The sequence below is a fragment of the Silene latifolia genome, unplaced genomic scaffold, assembly GCF_048544455.1.
Source record: "Silene latifolia isolate original U9 population unplaced genomic scaffold, ASM4854445v1 scaffold_20.1, whole genome shotgun sequence".
Classification (NCBI taxonomy): domain Eukaryota; kingdom Viridiplantae; phylum Streptophyta; class Magnoliopsida; order Caryophyllales; family Caryophyllaceae; genus Silene; species Silene latifolia.
Window position 1 is genome coordinate 4529682 of NW_027413163.1, and position 14483 is coordinate 4544164.

A 14483-nucleotide genomic window follows, 5' to 3' on the forward strand; every position below is an offset into this window, starting at 1 on the left:
TGTAATAGGTGAGATGCAAGCCGGTTAGAATTGATAAAGTTTGGATTACTGTTTGTTATATGTTTCACATGATAGTTCGAATTGGTCAGCTTAGTGTTCATATGTTAGAATACTCGATAATTAAATTATTTATGATGTTGTTTACATGTTACATTAAATATGACATTTCGTGGCTGGGAGGACTCGAAGTTACTCCCCACTGAATTGTGGCTTTCGTGTTTGTATAAAATGCGATTGATTAGTTGATGATGATTAGATGGGGTACACGGACGAGCTAGTGAGCAAAAGAACCTTGGACCTAGTTTGGTTATATTTTGTAGTAAACCTTTAAACATGTGGTTGTGTTTATATTTTGGAGGGACATATGTCTCCCTCTTTTACTTTGGTTTGTATCACTTTATTCTCGCGACTTTAGCAATGTTATGTAAATTAGTTTGTTAGTATTTGCAGGTTTTGGGCACTCTTCATTTGGAAATGTTTGTGAATGGTTTAGAAAAGTGTTTTAAAATTACAGGTTTTATCTAGTTGAACCAATTACAAACATATCCTGTCAGTTTTTCTATAGAATTTACGTGTTTATTTAACGCTAAAAATGAGGGTGTCACAGTTTGGACAGTTGGACCATATATGTTTGATATATAAATATTACATGTTATACATAAAAAAAATTAAAAATTGCATAAAAGTATATTCACATCATTTTGAACTAATATTAATTGATCCGTAACATAACGTACCCTATATATTTTGATCAGTCGCAAATTTATTTATAAGACGTTGATCATGCATAATTAATTATTACTTATTAGTTTTTATTAAAAATTAAAAAAATTGAGAAAAAATTAATTTATTTTTATTTATATGAATAATATTATTTTTCTTCAATTATAATAATAAAATTTTAAAACGACCGCGGGACGTATTGGTCATGTAGGGACTCAATTAAGTTGAACAGTCAATCGAATGATGTCCTTAGTCTCCATAGTACTCTTCAACACCGCAGCACCCACCTCTATTATTTTACCGGCATATTCCGGCAACACCTCTCCGAGAACCGGCGACAATATATCCTCCGTCACCTCACCATACTGCACTATTATCTTCTGCCCCGTCCCCTGCGAAAACCGAATTCGGCCAACGGGGGCGTCACACTGTCTTTCCTTAACATGAACCGGTGCAGTACTCACAACCGGGGCCCACGCGTACATTGAGGCGCCACATACAACCGCGTGGTCCATTAATATTGTGAAAGGCAATGCCTTGAGAATGTCTTGGGATAATTCAGGGTTTTCCTTGGTGGCTATAACAGCGACAACGCTGATGCCGAGAGGCTCCCAGCTTAGACGCACTCTCTGGCCGTCCGTGATACGAACGCGCCGAGATAAATCCGTGGGGGCAGTTCGGCCATCGACATAGGTCAGGTGACTGCCAATGTTCCATGGAAAATAATGGAATGACCATGCGGTCAAGATGTTGAGATACTTGAGGAAAGCGCGGACTGCATCAAGTGCCACTTCACGGGAAGCGGCGTGTGGCAAGTGTTTGGCTAAAGAGGCAGCAAACCCGCCCATTTCAGGGAACCCGGAGTAGCGGAGGAAATTGCTAGTAGCAAAGTCGAAACGTTCGACTAAGGCGCAGCACTGGTCGAGGGAGAAGTGAGTATCCTCGAAAGTTCGGTAGAGGGAGAACCATGTCATTGAGAGGTCTCGGATCAAGCTGTTTGCAAAATCCCAGGTTGTGTAGTATTGGTTCATTGTTCCTATTTTTAGCCTTCCGGTTCGGAGGTGTTGGATTCCTACCGGTTCCTTGTCCTGAATGGCTTCAGTTGCGGATATGATCGCCTCGATGAGTTCAAGTAAATTGGCGTATGTGGTGGGGGTTTCGGAATCGGTTAAGGTTTTGAGGGCCATGGTTTATAATGGAACGAGTGTGTGTAGTAGAAGTAGAATAAAAGAAAGAACGAAGAATGAAGAAATTGAGGCAGGCAACAACTTTGAGTATTGAACTTGGTTGTGTTGCTTGAAATTTGTTGGGGAATGGTTTCTGTTTATATAGGCTACAAATAACCCAAATGTAATGAGTTGATTGTCAATTGTCAATCCCATGCAGCCAAACTTAATGCATTTTTTTCTATATTAGACTTGTCAGGAACACGATTAATTGTTTATCTATTTTATTTTAGGATGTCTTACTCAATTGTTTACCTTTTTATTTTACGATATTATTATAAACAATTTGATACTTCACGCTCAATTTGATTTACTTATCATCTAATAATCACTCGTCTCCTCTTTTCCTAATCTTTGTGTTAAAACGAAAGGTAACCAAATGAATTTCATATTATATTATAACTCTCAGTCACGGTCAATTATTGTTTATCTTTTTTATTTTTGGGTGTCTTGGTTAATTATTTACCTTTTCATTTTGAGAATATTTTAATAATTTGACATTCACACTCAATTTGGTCCACTTATCATCCAATAATTAATCATCTTCTTTGTTTTCTCTTAGTGACAAAATAAAATAAAATAAACAAATAACAAAGGCAAATGGAGTATTTTTTTTTTTTTTTTTTTTTGACAGCGGAGGAGAATAACTTACAATGTTCGACAGACAACGTAAGCTACTCGACTAGGTAGCACCAGACTATCAACAACTAAATCTAGCACTACTAAGCCATTCCTAAAACATACATAGACAATATTTAAAAATAAAGCTACATCATAAAGATAAACTAAATCCGCGATGATAGGATGGAGAGGGGCAGAGGAATGGCCATGAACAACCGATCCAGCATCCCAAGCACACTTGACTTCCAGAATCCATCGACGCGAGCAATCCTTAGAGGGACAATGACAAGGTGTACTTCCGCTCTTGCGAAAAGAACGAAGAAAGACAAAGTGATGAGCGAGACGACGAAGTCTGCCATCGGCGGAGATAAATCTCCTACACCTTAGAAATCGACCCCTTTGGCCCGGCGACCAACACACCAAGGAAGCCACTATACAAAGGAGGGAGGACAAAGGTAGCCTAATAACCCAAATCCGTCAAGAGAGTCCACAAGTCGACGTCTTCTGACAAACCCAATCCTCATCTTACTACTAAAAACCCCTATGAAGATTACGGGACAGGACACCCATAAACATAAACAGAGGGACTTTATTATTGAAAAAAACATGAAATAACAGCAAGAGAGGGGAAACATTAGATGAAAGCGGAAACCACCACATCCGATCCAACCAACGACACTTCCAAAGACCCGATTTCACCCAACCCAACCCGCCTCAAAACCTACACAAGGGGAACCAGGCCACCACGATCAAGCTCCGACAAAAGAAAAGACGGCAAATGGAGTATTTAATACGGAGTATGTAGAGATGAATTTCATAGAATGCATAGTCCACCAAATTGAATTTGAGAATCAGTCAAACTTAATGCATTTCTGTATTAATATTTAGAGATGCGGAAAATTGTTGGCCTCTACTTACTTGCTAATTTGCTATTGTCAATATTGACTTACAATTTTCTAATGTCGGAACCAGTCATGTAAAATGGGCAGGGGCTTATTTGACGAAATTTATGGTGATTTATTTCGACGGACTTTATGTCCCCTTGCTATGCATGGTGTTTCGCAGTAGATAGGGGCGGATCTAGGATTTAGAAGTAAGTTGGGTTAGATTGACGTCGGCGATAATTAGAAGAAACCGGCAGTTTGTATAATTGGAGTTGCACATAATGTAACGACATAGTTGTGAATGATGGCAAAGCCTTTTTTTTCGGAGAATTACAATATTCTATAAATCAATATCTTATAAAAATATTAATAAGTCTCTCTTTAGACGGATATATCTGTCTTAAGATTAAAATGGATCAAATATCATACAATTTGCATAAATAAGTCTTTTGCCAATATCTAAGCATTTTATTTTGTAAATGGTATGCTATTTGACCCGTTTTAAGGGTGTTAAACTTAAGACGGGCACAATATAAATTTGTGTTCAGATATATGATTAAACAAAATGTATGCTTGTTTACAAATACATTTTCAACACGAGTTTAACAATCATCATAACAAAAACAAAGATGTCCTATTATCTCCGTCTTTTTGAGATACAATAATTTTGTTTTCTCAAATAGCCGGTGTCTCAAATTTGTTTAAAGTAATTTTAACAATGATCAAAGTATTATGTGATCCGTTTTACTTCTCGTGTTAATAATATACCATAAATATTACTCCCTATTAAGATTTATTTATGATCAAATGCCGACAATTTTTTTTTTTTTTTTGACAGCAATGCCGAACAATTAAGGGTACTAAATATATTTAATTCTGAGAGAAACAAAAAAGAAGTTAGGTATGGGAATTGAACACTCACCACCGAGAGAAATCCATCATGCAACTACTACTTCAATCAATTGAGCTACAACGGAAACAATGAATATTTAGACATATAACTTATTTTTATTCTTAAAAATGGGTTGGGTTGATGACCAGGTAGCCTCCTACCTAGATCCGCCCTTGGCCGTAGAGCCTTCCCGACTTAGTGTTTGATATCATCATATAAAAAAAGAGTTGTTTTTATACGTTGTATATATTTTACGTGGTAGGGATTTCTCATCTTTTGAAAATATTACTGATAGTCTGCTATCCATAAACTTAAAGAAGACTTCTTAAAATAGCCAAAATACTATGATATGTTGTTCTTAAATGTTTAGTTTATGCACTTTTTATTGATTTTTGACCGTAATTTATCAAACTATTATCACAAATTCCGTTTACTCAATTTTAAATATATTTTATTTATTAAATTTCATTATTACTTTAAAAGAGAAAGTAGATTAAGACAAGGAGATCCTATTTGCTCTAAACATGGAAATATTATCAAGGATCTTAAGAGGGATCCACAGTAGCTCTCAGGCGTCTTATCATGCAAAGTGTGGCGGACTAGATTTAAATCATCTCATCTTAATTTACAGAAGATTCAATGATATTAATTTTAATTATAAACGTCTCTGGCAAAATGACAATTAATGCGTAAGTGTTTCATTCTCTCATGAAACGCTAGATTCTCATAAATGTGTAATGCAACTTTGTTGTCACGGTACCGACATATAGGCTGTGAAATATGAACACTCAAATCCTTCAACAAGGCTTCTAACAACACCAACTCTAATGTGGTATATAAAGTTTTATACTCACATTCTACAATTCTTTTGCTAATATTGACCCGCTTTTTTGTCTTCCATGAAATTAAGGACTGACCTAATAAGAGACGGTAGACACTCAAAGATTTGCAAAAATAGGCACATTATCCATAATCTGTATCACTAAATGCAGTTAGCTCCAAATTAGATTGTGACTTGTAAAATAATCATGCATTAATTAGGCCTCTGAGGTACTTAGCTACATGTAATGCAGCTTGTAGATGAAGTGCCCTAGGTTAGCTGGCAAACTGACTAAAATGTTGAATACTGATAAAGATATTACCGTATCTTGTTAATATTGTCTATATCTTTCCATATCGTCTGTGTATCTTACTATTAGGATAGTTTTCCATATCTCGTATATATTAGATTATAGTATAAGGTTAGTTTCCTTACCTCGTACATATTAGGGCTAGCTATTCTTGTATATATACTCGTGTTTCTTATTAATGAAATCTCAAGCTTTTCAAGCCATAAACTATTCTTACATGGTATCGAGCACCTGATCCTTTTTTTTTTTTCCAATCAATATGACTTCGTCTCAAACAATTCCCAACAACGATGAACCTACAAAACCTCTCCTTCTCATCAACATCAACTCGGTCGAAAAATTGACCGGCACCAACTATCAAGCCTGGCGTCTTCAGCTATCCTCGCTGCTCCTAGGCTGTGACCTTTACGGCTATGTCGATGGTACGTTGCCATCACCCGCCACGGAACTTACAAGTTCCACCGGCAACAAATCAACCAACCCCGCATTCAAGACTTGGTTCAAGCATGACAAGCTCCTCTTTGGATCCGTGGCTAGCACCCTCTCCCCAACCGTGAGCTCCCTCATCCTCAAAGCAACCACCACGAAGGAAGCGTGGGACATCCTTGAAACAACCTATGCCCTACCTTCCCGTGGTCACATTAAACAACTCAAATTCAAACTCCGTAACCTCACCAAAGGCTCCACCTCTATCTCCGACTTTATGACCAAAATTAAAACCATTACCGATGAACTTGCCCTTCTTGGAAGCCCTATGTCGAATGAAGACATTACTGATCGCATCCTTGACAATATTGATGACCCTCGTTACCAGTCTGTCATTGATGCGGTTCATGCTCGTGATACACCAATTCCCTTTGCTGAACTTCACGAAAAACTCATTAATAAAGATCTCACCATCCAAATCTCAGAACAATCCCACACCTCGCCCTTTCCCGCTACTGCTAACCCTACTGCCTACCGCCCGTATTACCAACCACGCACACCCAATACAACCACATACCAACCACGGCCTCCCACCTTTACCCCCTACCAACCCCGCTCTCCTGACCCACCGTCGAACCCACCAAACCAGACCTCCTACCAACCTCGTAACCCCTATAAAGGGCGTTGCCACTGGTGCAACGTTCAAGGCCACTCCCTCACGTTTTGCCCTGTCTTCAAAGAACTTTACCCTGACATAAAAGTTCCCCGACACCCTAAAGCCTCTACCCAAACACCACAAGCAAACACAACCACCACTCAACCATCTGACCCGACTGCCTCTGACCCATGGCTCCTTGACAGTGGAGCGTCTCACCATGTTACAGCTGACCTCGAAAATCTCTCCCTTCACTACCCTTATGGACCGACGAGATTGTTATAGGCGATGGCTCGGGTCTTCCTATCTCCCATCTTTGGTTCCACTTCACTCTCCTTTAACTCTCGTACTTTTTCATTGTCTAATGTCCTTGTCGTTCCTAACATTCGCAAAAATATTCTTTCAATTTCACAATTTTGTCTCGACAATAATGTCTCTGTTGAATTCTTACCCACTTCGTTTTGTGTCAAGGATCTTAGCACGGGGGCACCCATTCACCGCGGCCCAGTCAAAGACGGTGTCTATCAACTCCTTCCCTCACATGTCTCGCCTCAAGCTTCCATGGCTCACACCTCCTCCACGGACTTTCACCATCGTGTTGGCCATCCTTCATTCCCTATTTTGCAGAAATTAGCTTCTCATCTTAATTTTTCTCATATTAAAAATACTCCATGTAATTCTTGCCTCATTAATAAAAGCACAAAATTACCATTTCTTCGCTTCGTCTCTTGTTACTCGTGCCCCCCTTGAAGTTGTGTTTAGTGACCTATGGACATCTCCCATATACTCCGTCGATAACTTTAAATATTATGTCATATTCGTCGATCATTTCACAAAATATGTCTGGTTCTATCCTTTAAAACGCAAGTCTGACACATACTCCATATTCACTCGTTTTAAACCCCTGGTTGAAAAACAATTTCGCACCACGCTCCGCACCCTTTACTCTGACAACGGGGGAGAATTTCAAAACTCGCCCCTACCTTGCCACGAATGGCATCTCCCATCTCACTTCACCTCCGCATACTCCCGAGCACAACGGATATGCGGAGCGCCGACATCGTCATATTGTCGACACCGGCCTTGCACTCCTCACACACTCCTCCCTTCCTCATCAATACTGGCCCCATGCTTTTCATACAGCTGTGTACCTCATCAATCGTCTACCCACGCCAACCCTTCATCATTCCACCCCGTACTCGAAGCTATTCGGTCAAGCTCCTAAATACCACCATCTCCGCAACTTTGGTTGCCTCTGTTATCCTTGGCTTCGTCCCTACACTTCCCACAAACTCGACCCCCGTTCCATAGCTTGTGTCTTTGTTGGCTACTCCCCGAGTCAACACGCATACCTGTGTCTCGACCCAAACACCAATCGCGTCTACTCATCTCGTCATGTGCGCTTCATTGATGGTACCTATCCCTTTGCCACCTCACCCTCCAAACCCACGTCTGTCCTCACCACCGAGGCCTGGTGTCCCTTTACCATCCCTATTATACCCCCTACCCAACCTAATACACAACTCACTCCTCCCTCTCCTCCTCCCAATACTCTCGCTGTCACACCCCCCGACACTACCCCCCACACTATCCCTGCCTCCCCTTCGCCACCTCCACCACCCCCTCCCCCACCTCCTCCTCACCATCACTCTACTCGTGCCTCTCATGGTATCTTTAAACCCATTAACCGGCTCAACCTTAATGCTGAACTCTCCTCCCCTGAACCACATACCGTCAAGCAAGCCCTATCCCAACCCGTGTGGCGTCAAGCAATGCAAACCCAGTACGACGCTCTTGTTGCCAACCACACGTGGGACCTTGTCCCCCCCTCGCCTGATCAAAATTTGGTCGGGTGCAAGTGGATTTTTCGTACCAAATATAACCCCGACGGCTCCCTTAACAAACACAAAGCTCGCCTTGTTGCTAAGGGATTTAACCAACGACCTGGCCTTGACTACACCGAAACCTTCAGCCCCGTCATTAAACCCGCCACGGTCCGAGTCTTGCTTAGTCTTGCTGTTACCAAGAATTGGGTGCTTCGACAATTAGATGTTAATGATGCCTTCCTCCAAGGCACTCTCACTGATGCCGTGTATATGGCCCAACCCGCTGGCTTTGTTGATCCTTCCAAACCTTCTCATGTTTGCCGGCTTCGAAAGGCTCTCTATGGACTTAAGCAAGCTCCTAGAGCTTGGTATACTGAGCTTCGCACGCATCTTACAAGTGTTGGTTTTACCAACTCGGTTTGTGACACCTCTCTCTTTATTCGACATGGTACTAACCCCGTTTATGTTCTTGTTTATGTCGATGACATTATCGTCACAGGTCCTTGCTCCAACACGGTTCAACAGTTAATTTCGAACCTATCTGCTAGGTTCTCGTTGAAGGACCTTGGGTGTCTTTCCTATTTCTTGGGCGTTGAAGTCCATCACACCAAACATGGTTTATTTTCTCGTCGAAGGTACATTTTCGACCGCTCTCTCGTGCCAATATGCTTGATTCACGGCCCTGTTTCCACTCCCATGGACCCCATCGATCGGTTAACACTTGGTCCGGTGACCCCTCACCGGACCCTACCTCGTTTCGAACTCTTGTTGGAGGCCTTCAATATCTCTCGCTGACTCGCCCAGATGTTGCTTTTGCTGTTAATCGACTTTCACAATTTATGCACAAGCCGTCTACGTCTCACTTTCAGGCCCTTAAGCGTGTACTGCGATATCTAAATGGGTCTCTTGATGTTGGTCTTACTTTGGCTCGTGACTCTCCCCTTACACTTCATGCTTTCTCTGACTCTGATTGGGGAGGTGATAAGGACGATCTCATATCCACCGGTGCTTACATTTGCTATCTTGGTCGTAATCCTATCTCGTGGAGTTCTAAGAAGCAACGCTCGGTTTCTCTCTCTTCGACTGAAGCGGAATACCGCTCCATCGCTTCTCTGCGTGTTCAACCTGTGGTGAACGATGATCAATTGGCTGATGCGCTCACTAAGCCTCTTCCTCGAACTCGGCTTCAAATGTTGCTGTCCAAGATCGGACTCTCTACTCGCCCGTCCGTCTTGCGGGGGCATGATAAAGATATTACCGTATCTTGTTAATATTGTCTATATCTTTCCATATCGTCTGTGTATCTTACTATTAGGATAGTTTTCCATATCTCGTATATATTAGATTATAGTATAAGGTTAGTTTCCTTATCTCGTACATATTAGGGCTAGCTATTCTTGTATATATACTCGTGTTTCTCATTAATGAAATCTCAAGCTTTTCAAGCCATAAACTATTCTTACAAATACTACTCCCTCCAATTCGCTATAATGTTCCCTCTTTCTCGAAACGGATTATTCAAGTAATGTTCTCTTTCCTTTTTTGCTAATTTTTACTCTTATTTTATTCATCCCTCTCTCCTATTATCAAACCCCACACAACTCTTTTACTCTTATTTTATTACTTTCCTTAATGTTTTGGCCCTACAACTCCTTATTTAACTCCTAATAATTCATCTCTCCCTCCTATCAACAAACCACACATTTGTCCTTTATTCATTTTTCTTAAGTATTGTGCTCATCTCAAAGGGGATCATTATGATGAATTGAAAGGCTAAAAAATACTTCCTTCATACCACACCAATGGTAACATGGACCCACTTTTCTCCTCACAAAAAATGAACCCATGTTACCATTGGTGTGGTATGGAGAGAGTATCAGGTCTTGACATGTTAAGATATAACACACTGCCTATCATGGCTATCAACCTCATGTATTGCTTTGTTTACTAACAAATCTCCTTTATGTGGCGTAGTTTGATACAAGTTTTAAACCATATAAAAACCGTTTAACCTATAGACCAAACTAGACTTTATATTATCATATCCTTCCAGTGACTTCATAAAACATTTTTTCATCCAAAAATCGGTTTTATAATGCATTATTTATGTCTAATTGAAACAATGCTCGATTCTTTACAGCTACTACAGCTAGTAATGCTCTCATAGTGGTGAATTTTGTAACTGAGAAGAATGTATGTTTGTCTTTATACTTCACTTTATTAAAATCAGACTTAATTACCAACTTTGTTTTAAAACTTTTAATTTATAACCATCTGTCCTATACTTAAGTTTATACGTACACCCGTATAGAAGTATAGAACCAATTGGTTTATGACCTTCAAGTAATGGAACAAGCTCTCAAATATGATTCTCTTCTAAAGCTTTGACCTTCTTTTGTATTGGTACAACCCACTTTGCATCTTTCGTAACTTGATTATAGGAATATGGCTCAAACCCGTTGTATACATTAGCTAAGAATCCTACATATTCTGGAGGAAACTCCTCTAATATATGTATTTATACTTGTAATCTTGGTATATAAATCTCTCCCTCCGTCGAAATAAGGTAAATGAATGACCGATATAAAGGGAGTAGAAAGTTAAATTGTATGCAGAGGACAAAAATAATTTTTTTTTTCTAATGAAGAAATTTCAATATAATAGAAAGGAGGGGGATTCGAACGTGCGATCTATTATCCACAGTACCCCCACTAAATTAGCTTAAGACATCTTCGGTCAAATAGTTAAAAGGATGATCAAATAAGTTTTATAAATAATTGGGTTTGTAAACGACTCTGACCTCAGATGTTCACGTTTGTGTGGTTACAATGGTAAGCAGATTTGGTCATACCGTAAATCTGGGAACAAGGAAAACTTGAGTGTCAAGAAATTCAATAACGACTGCTTAAGTTAGTGGTAGGTCGTCACCGGATGACGCCTAAATTGAGTGTCACTTTTTCACAATCATTCTTAATTGAAGGGGCCCTACTCAGTCCATGTGAAAGGATGGCGCCGAAATTGAGTGTCGACGCCCTTTCATTTTCCATAGTATAGCGTCATACTTTCGGTCGCATTGTGCACCTTGTTTGTTAACTAATTAGTTAGTCTACTATACTCCGTGGCATTAAAATAAGACGCGCCAAGCTAGTTATCCATGTTTTCTTATGGGTATAATTCTACTCAAATTCTCATTTATGATGGATATTTTTCTTCATAAATTTGTGACCTTTTACAAGTGTAAGTGAGAAAACAGGTGAGAAAGCAGTTTTGAAAAGTCAAAAGCTTATCACAATTACAAGCAAGACCTTCTCATAATTCTATTTACACAAATTTTTATTTAAAACCATTAATTTCGTAAAAGAATAAAGGCTCTTATATTTTAACAAACAGAACTTAATCGTGCATGCTCTCGTCATTCTGCTGTTTTCATAGGAGACTAAGGCCCTGTTCTTTCTGGCTTTTTAGAGCTGAACTGAACTGAACTGAATGGAGCTGAGCTGAACTGAACTGAACTGAGCTGAACAGAACTGAATGGAGCTGAACTGAACTGAACTAAACTAAATGGAGCTGAGCTGGACTGAACTGAACTGAATAGAGCTGAGCTGAACTGAACTGAACTGAATAAAGCTGAATTGAGCTAAACTTAACTGAAATAATCATATTAATATTAATAATATTAATAATAATAATATTTAATATTATTGTTATTATCAACTATAATAATACTAATATTCATAGTTGTTCCGGGTGTAATTTCGGAGCAGTGTTATGACCACGTAAACTTTGTTGAATGATGACTTTGCTTGACTCTTCCTTTCGGCCTCTCCTGAAACAATGAACAAACTGAGGGCTCGGCTTGGTACCGAGCGTACTCACTCCGACGCTCAAGTCAGTAAACTTAAAAGGGATTAAGTTGTGTGTTCCTGTGGACAGCGGGCCGCCCACGGGGGCGCTTGGTGAGAAGGTCGAAAAACAAGCTTTTGCATTTTGTATGGAGTCGCCACCAATTTTTATGGGAAATTGGAACCGTTCGAATACCTCGTGTCATGTCAAGACACAAAGTAGTGACATGAACACTAAGCAATCGTTACCCTTAGCATTCTATGTCTAGAATGACTCTCGTGGATGCCAATGAACACGGGTGCTCACGGAGATCTGGAGTAAGGGGTGAGGGTACGTATTAGGAAGCTCTTTTGATCGAACACCTAATCCCGCCCGCCTCGATAGCGGCCTCTACTAATGATTAGGGAGTTTATTCGTACTTGATATATTGTCGGCTATATGCATGCAATGCAACATCCAAGTTTTATTCCTAGCATGTGAAGAATTAGACTAAGTCGGTGAAACACGTAATTAGCATACAATTAATGTCGAAGTAGGATTTAATGTTGATTTACATGTGAAAACATACAAACAATGAAAGAAATACAACAACTATGAATTACAATAAAGAAAATTACATTAATTACAATGGAATAGGCGATTTATGTCGAAAATACCTTTAAAACGGATAATTTGATAAAAAAGGAATAAAAGAATAATTAGCGAACATGAATTAGCGATAATACGGATAATAGTTAATTAATACGTAAGCTAATTAAACTAGGTCAAGGCAGAAACGGAGTTCAGGGACAGAAATCATCCTGGGAACAGCGCAGCAGATCGCCCTCTGGAAGAGGCGCGGCGATTCTTTCTGCGTCATTCCAAGGGTGAGTTCTGGCTGTGAAGCCGGAACTGCAAATCGTTAATGTTAATTGGTTAATTTAAGGGTTGATTGAATTATTTACTCGGATGAAAGTGATTATCAGGTTATTTACATATGAATGACGGTCATAAAAGCAATAAACATGGATGATACGGATGTAAGATGAATTAATTACATGATTAAACGAAAGATATTAATGAATGAGTCCTCTATTGAAATAAGTCAATTACTAACATTAGATATGATGGATGTACAACGAATATGCAATGAACATGCGAATAAACAGATGAAAACTATATCAATGGCGAATTCCAGAAACTCAACATTGACAAATTGAACCTCTAAAATCCGGGTTTGAATTTAATGACGAAAACCCGCAAATATCGTATTATTAGGGATTTAAGTCGGATTATGATGAATGAAATATGTGAATGAATGATTAATTATATACATGTGATTATTAAACTATCATGTGAAAGAATTAAAGAACAATAAAATAAATAAAAGCAAAACGGAATTACAGAGGACGAAGAAGAAGAAAAGAAGCAGGAACTGCGGCAGCCTCACGAAGAGGCGCAGCAGGAATCGCGCTCCTTCAAGAGGCGCAGCGCTTTCTTGCGTCTTTTTTCTCTCGTCGTCTTGAAAATCCGTAAAAAGAGGTTTTAAAGACGGTTTTAGAAATCGGTTTTAACGGTATTTTCGACATAAACCTTACATGAGTGATACGATAAGTAAAAAGTACAATAAATAAAAGAGAGATTTACACCCTCAGACTTACATGTTGACGAAACGAGAAGGACTAAGATATCGACTAGTGAATGCTCGACGCGAATGCAAAGAGAGTGCCCTCGTAAGAGGAAAACGATTGATTGATTAAGTTGATTAAGTGTAGTTGGTCAAATTGGTCGGTCATGCAAACGGGAGGCCGGGTACCGGAAAGATCCGAGCTTACGTGGTCGGAAGTCCAAGCACGTAGGCGCCAATTAGTAAGAACGAAGTCTAGAATGCAAAGGGAGAAGAGAAGGGCGGACACTCGCGTGAGAAATATGAGGAACGAAGGCTCCTATTTATACTAATCACGGGACGGAATTATGGTAAGACTAGGATACGGAAGGAAAGATCCGGAAATAACCGACTTAGGTTAAACGCGGAAACTTGGACAAAAAGAAAACCCTGGGAAAAGGCGCAGCAGGTGCTGCGTCCCTTGGAAGAGGCGCAAAGACTTGCCGCGTCCTTTCCGGTAGGTTCCTCTCGCGCGAGAAAGCGCGTTTGACAGCCTGTCGTATTTTAGGCATAACTTTCTCTACAAGACTAGGATTAAGGTGATTTCGGTGGCGTTGGAAAGCTAAGAAAGAGATCTAGAACTTTTTGCGAAATAGGCCTGACCCAAAAAAG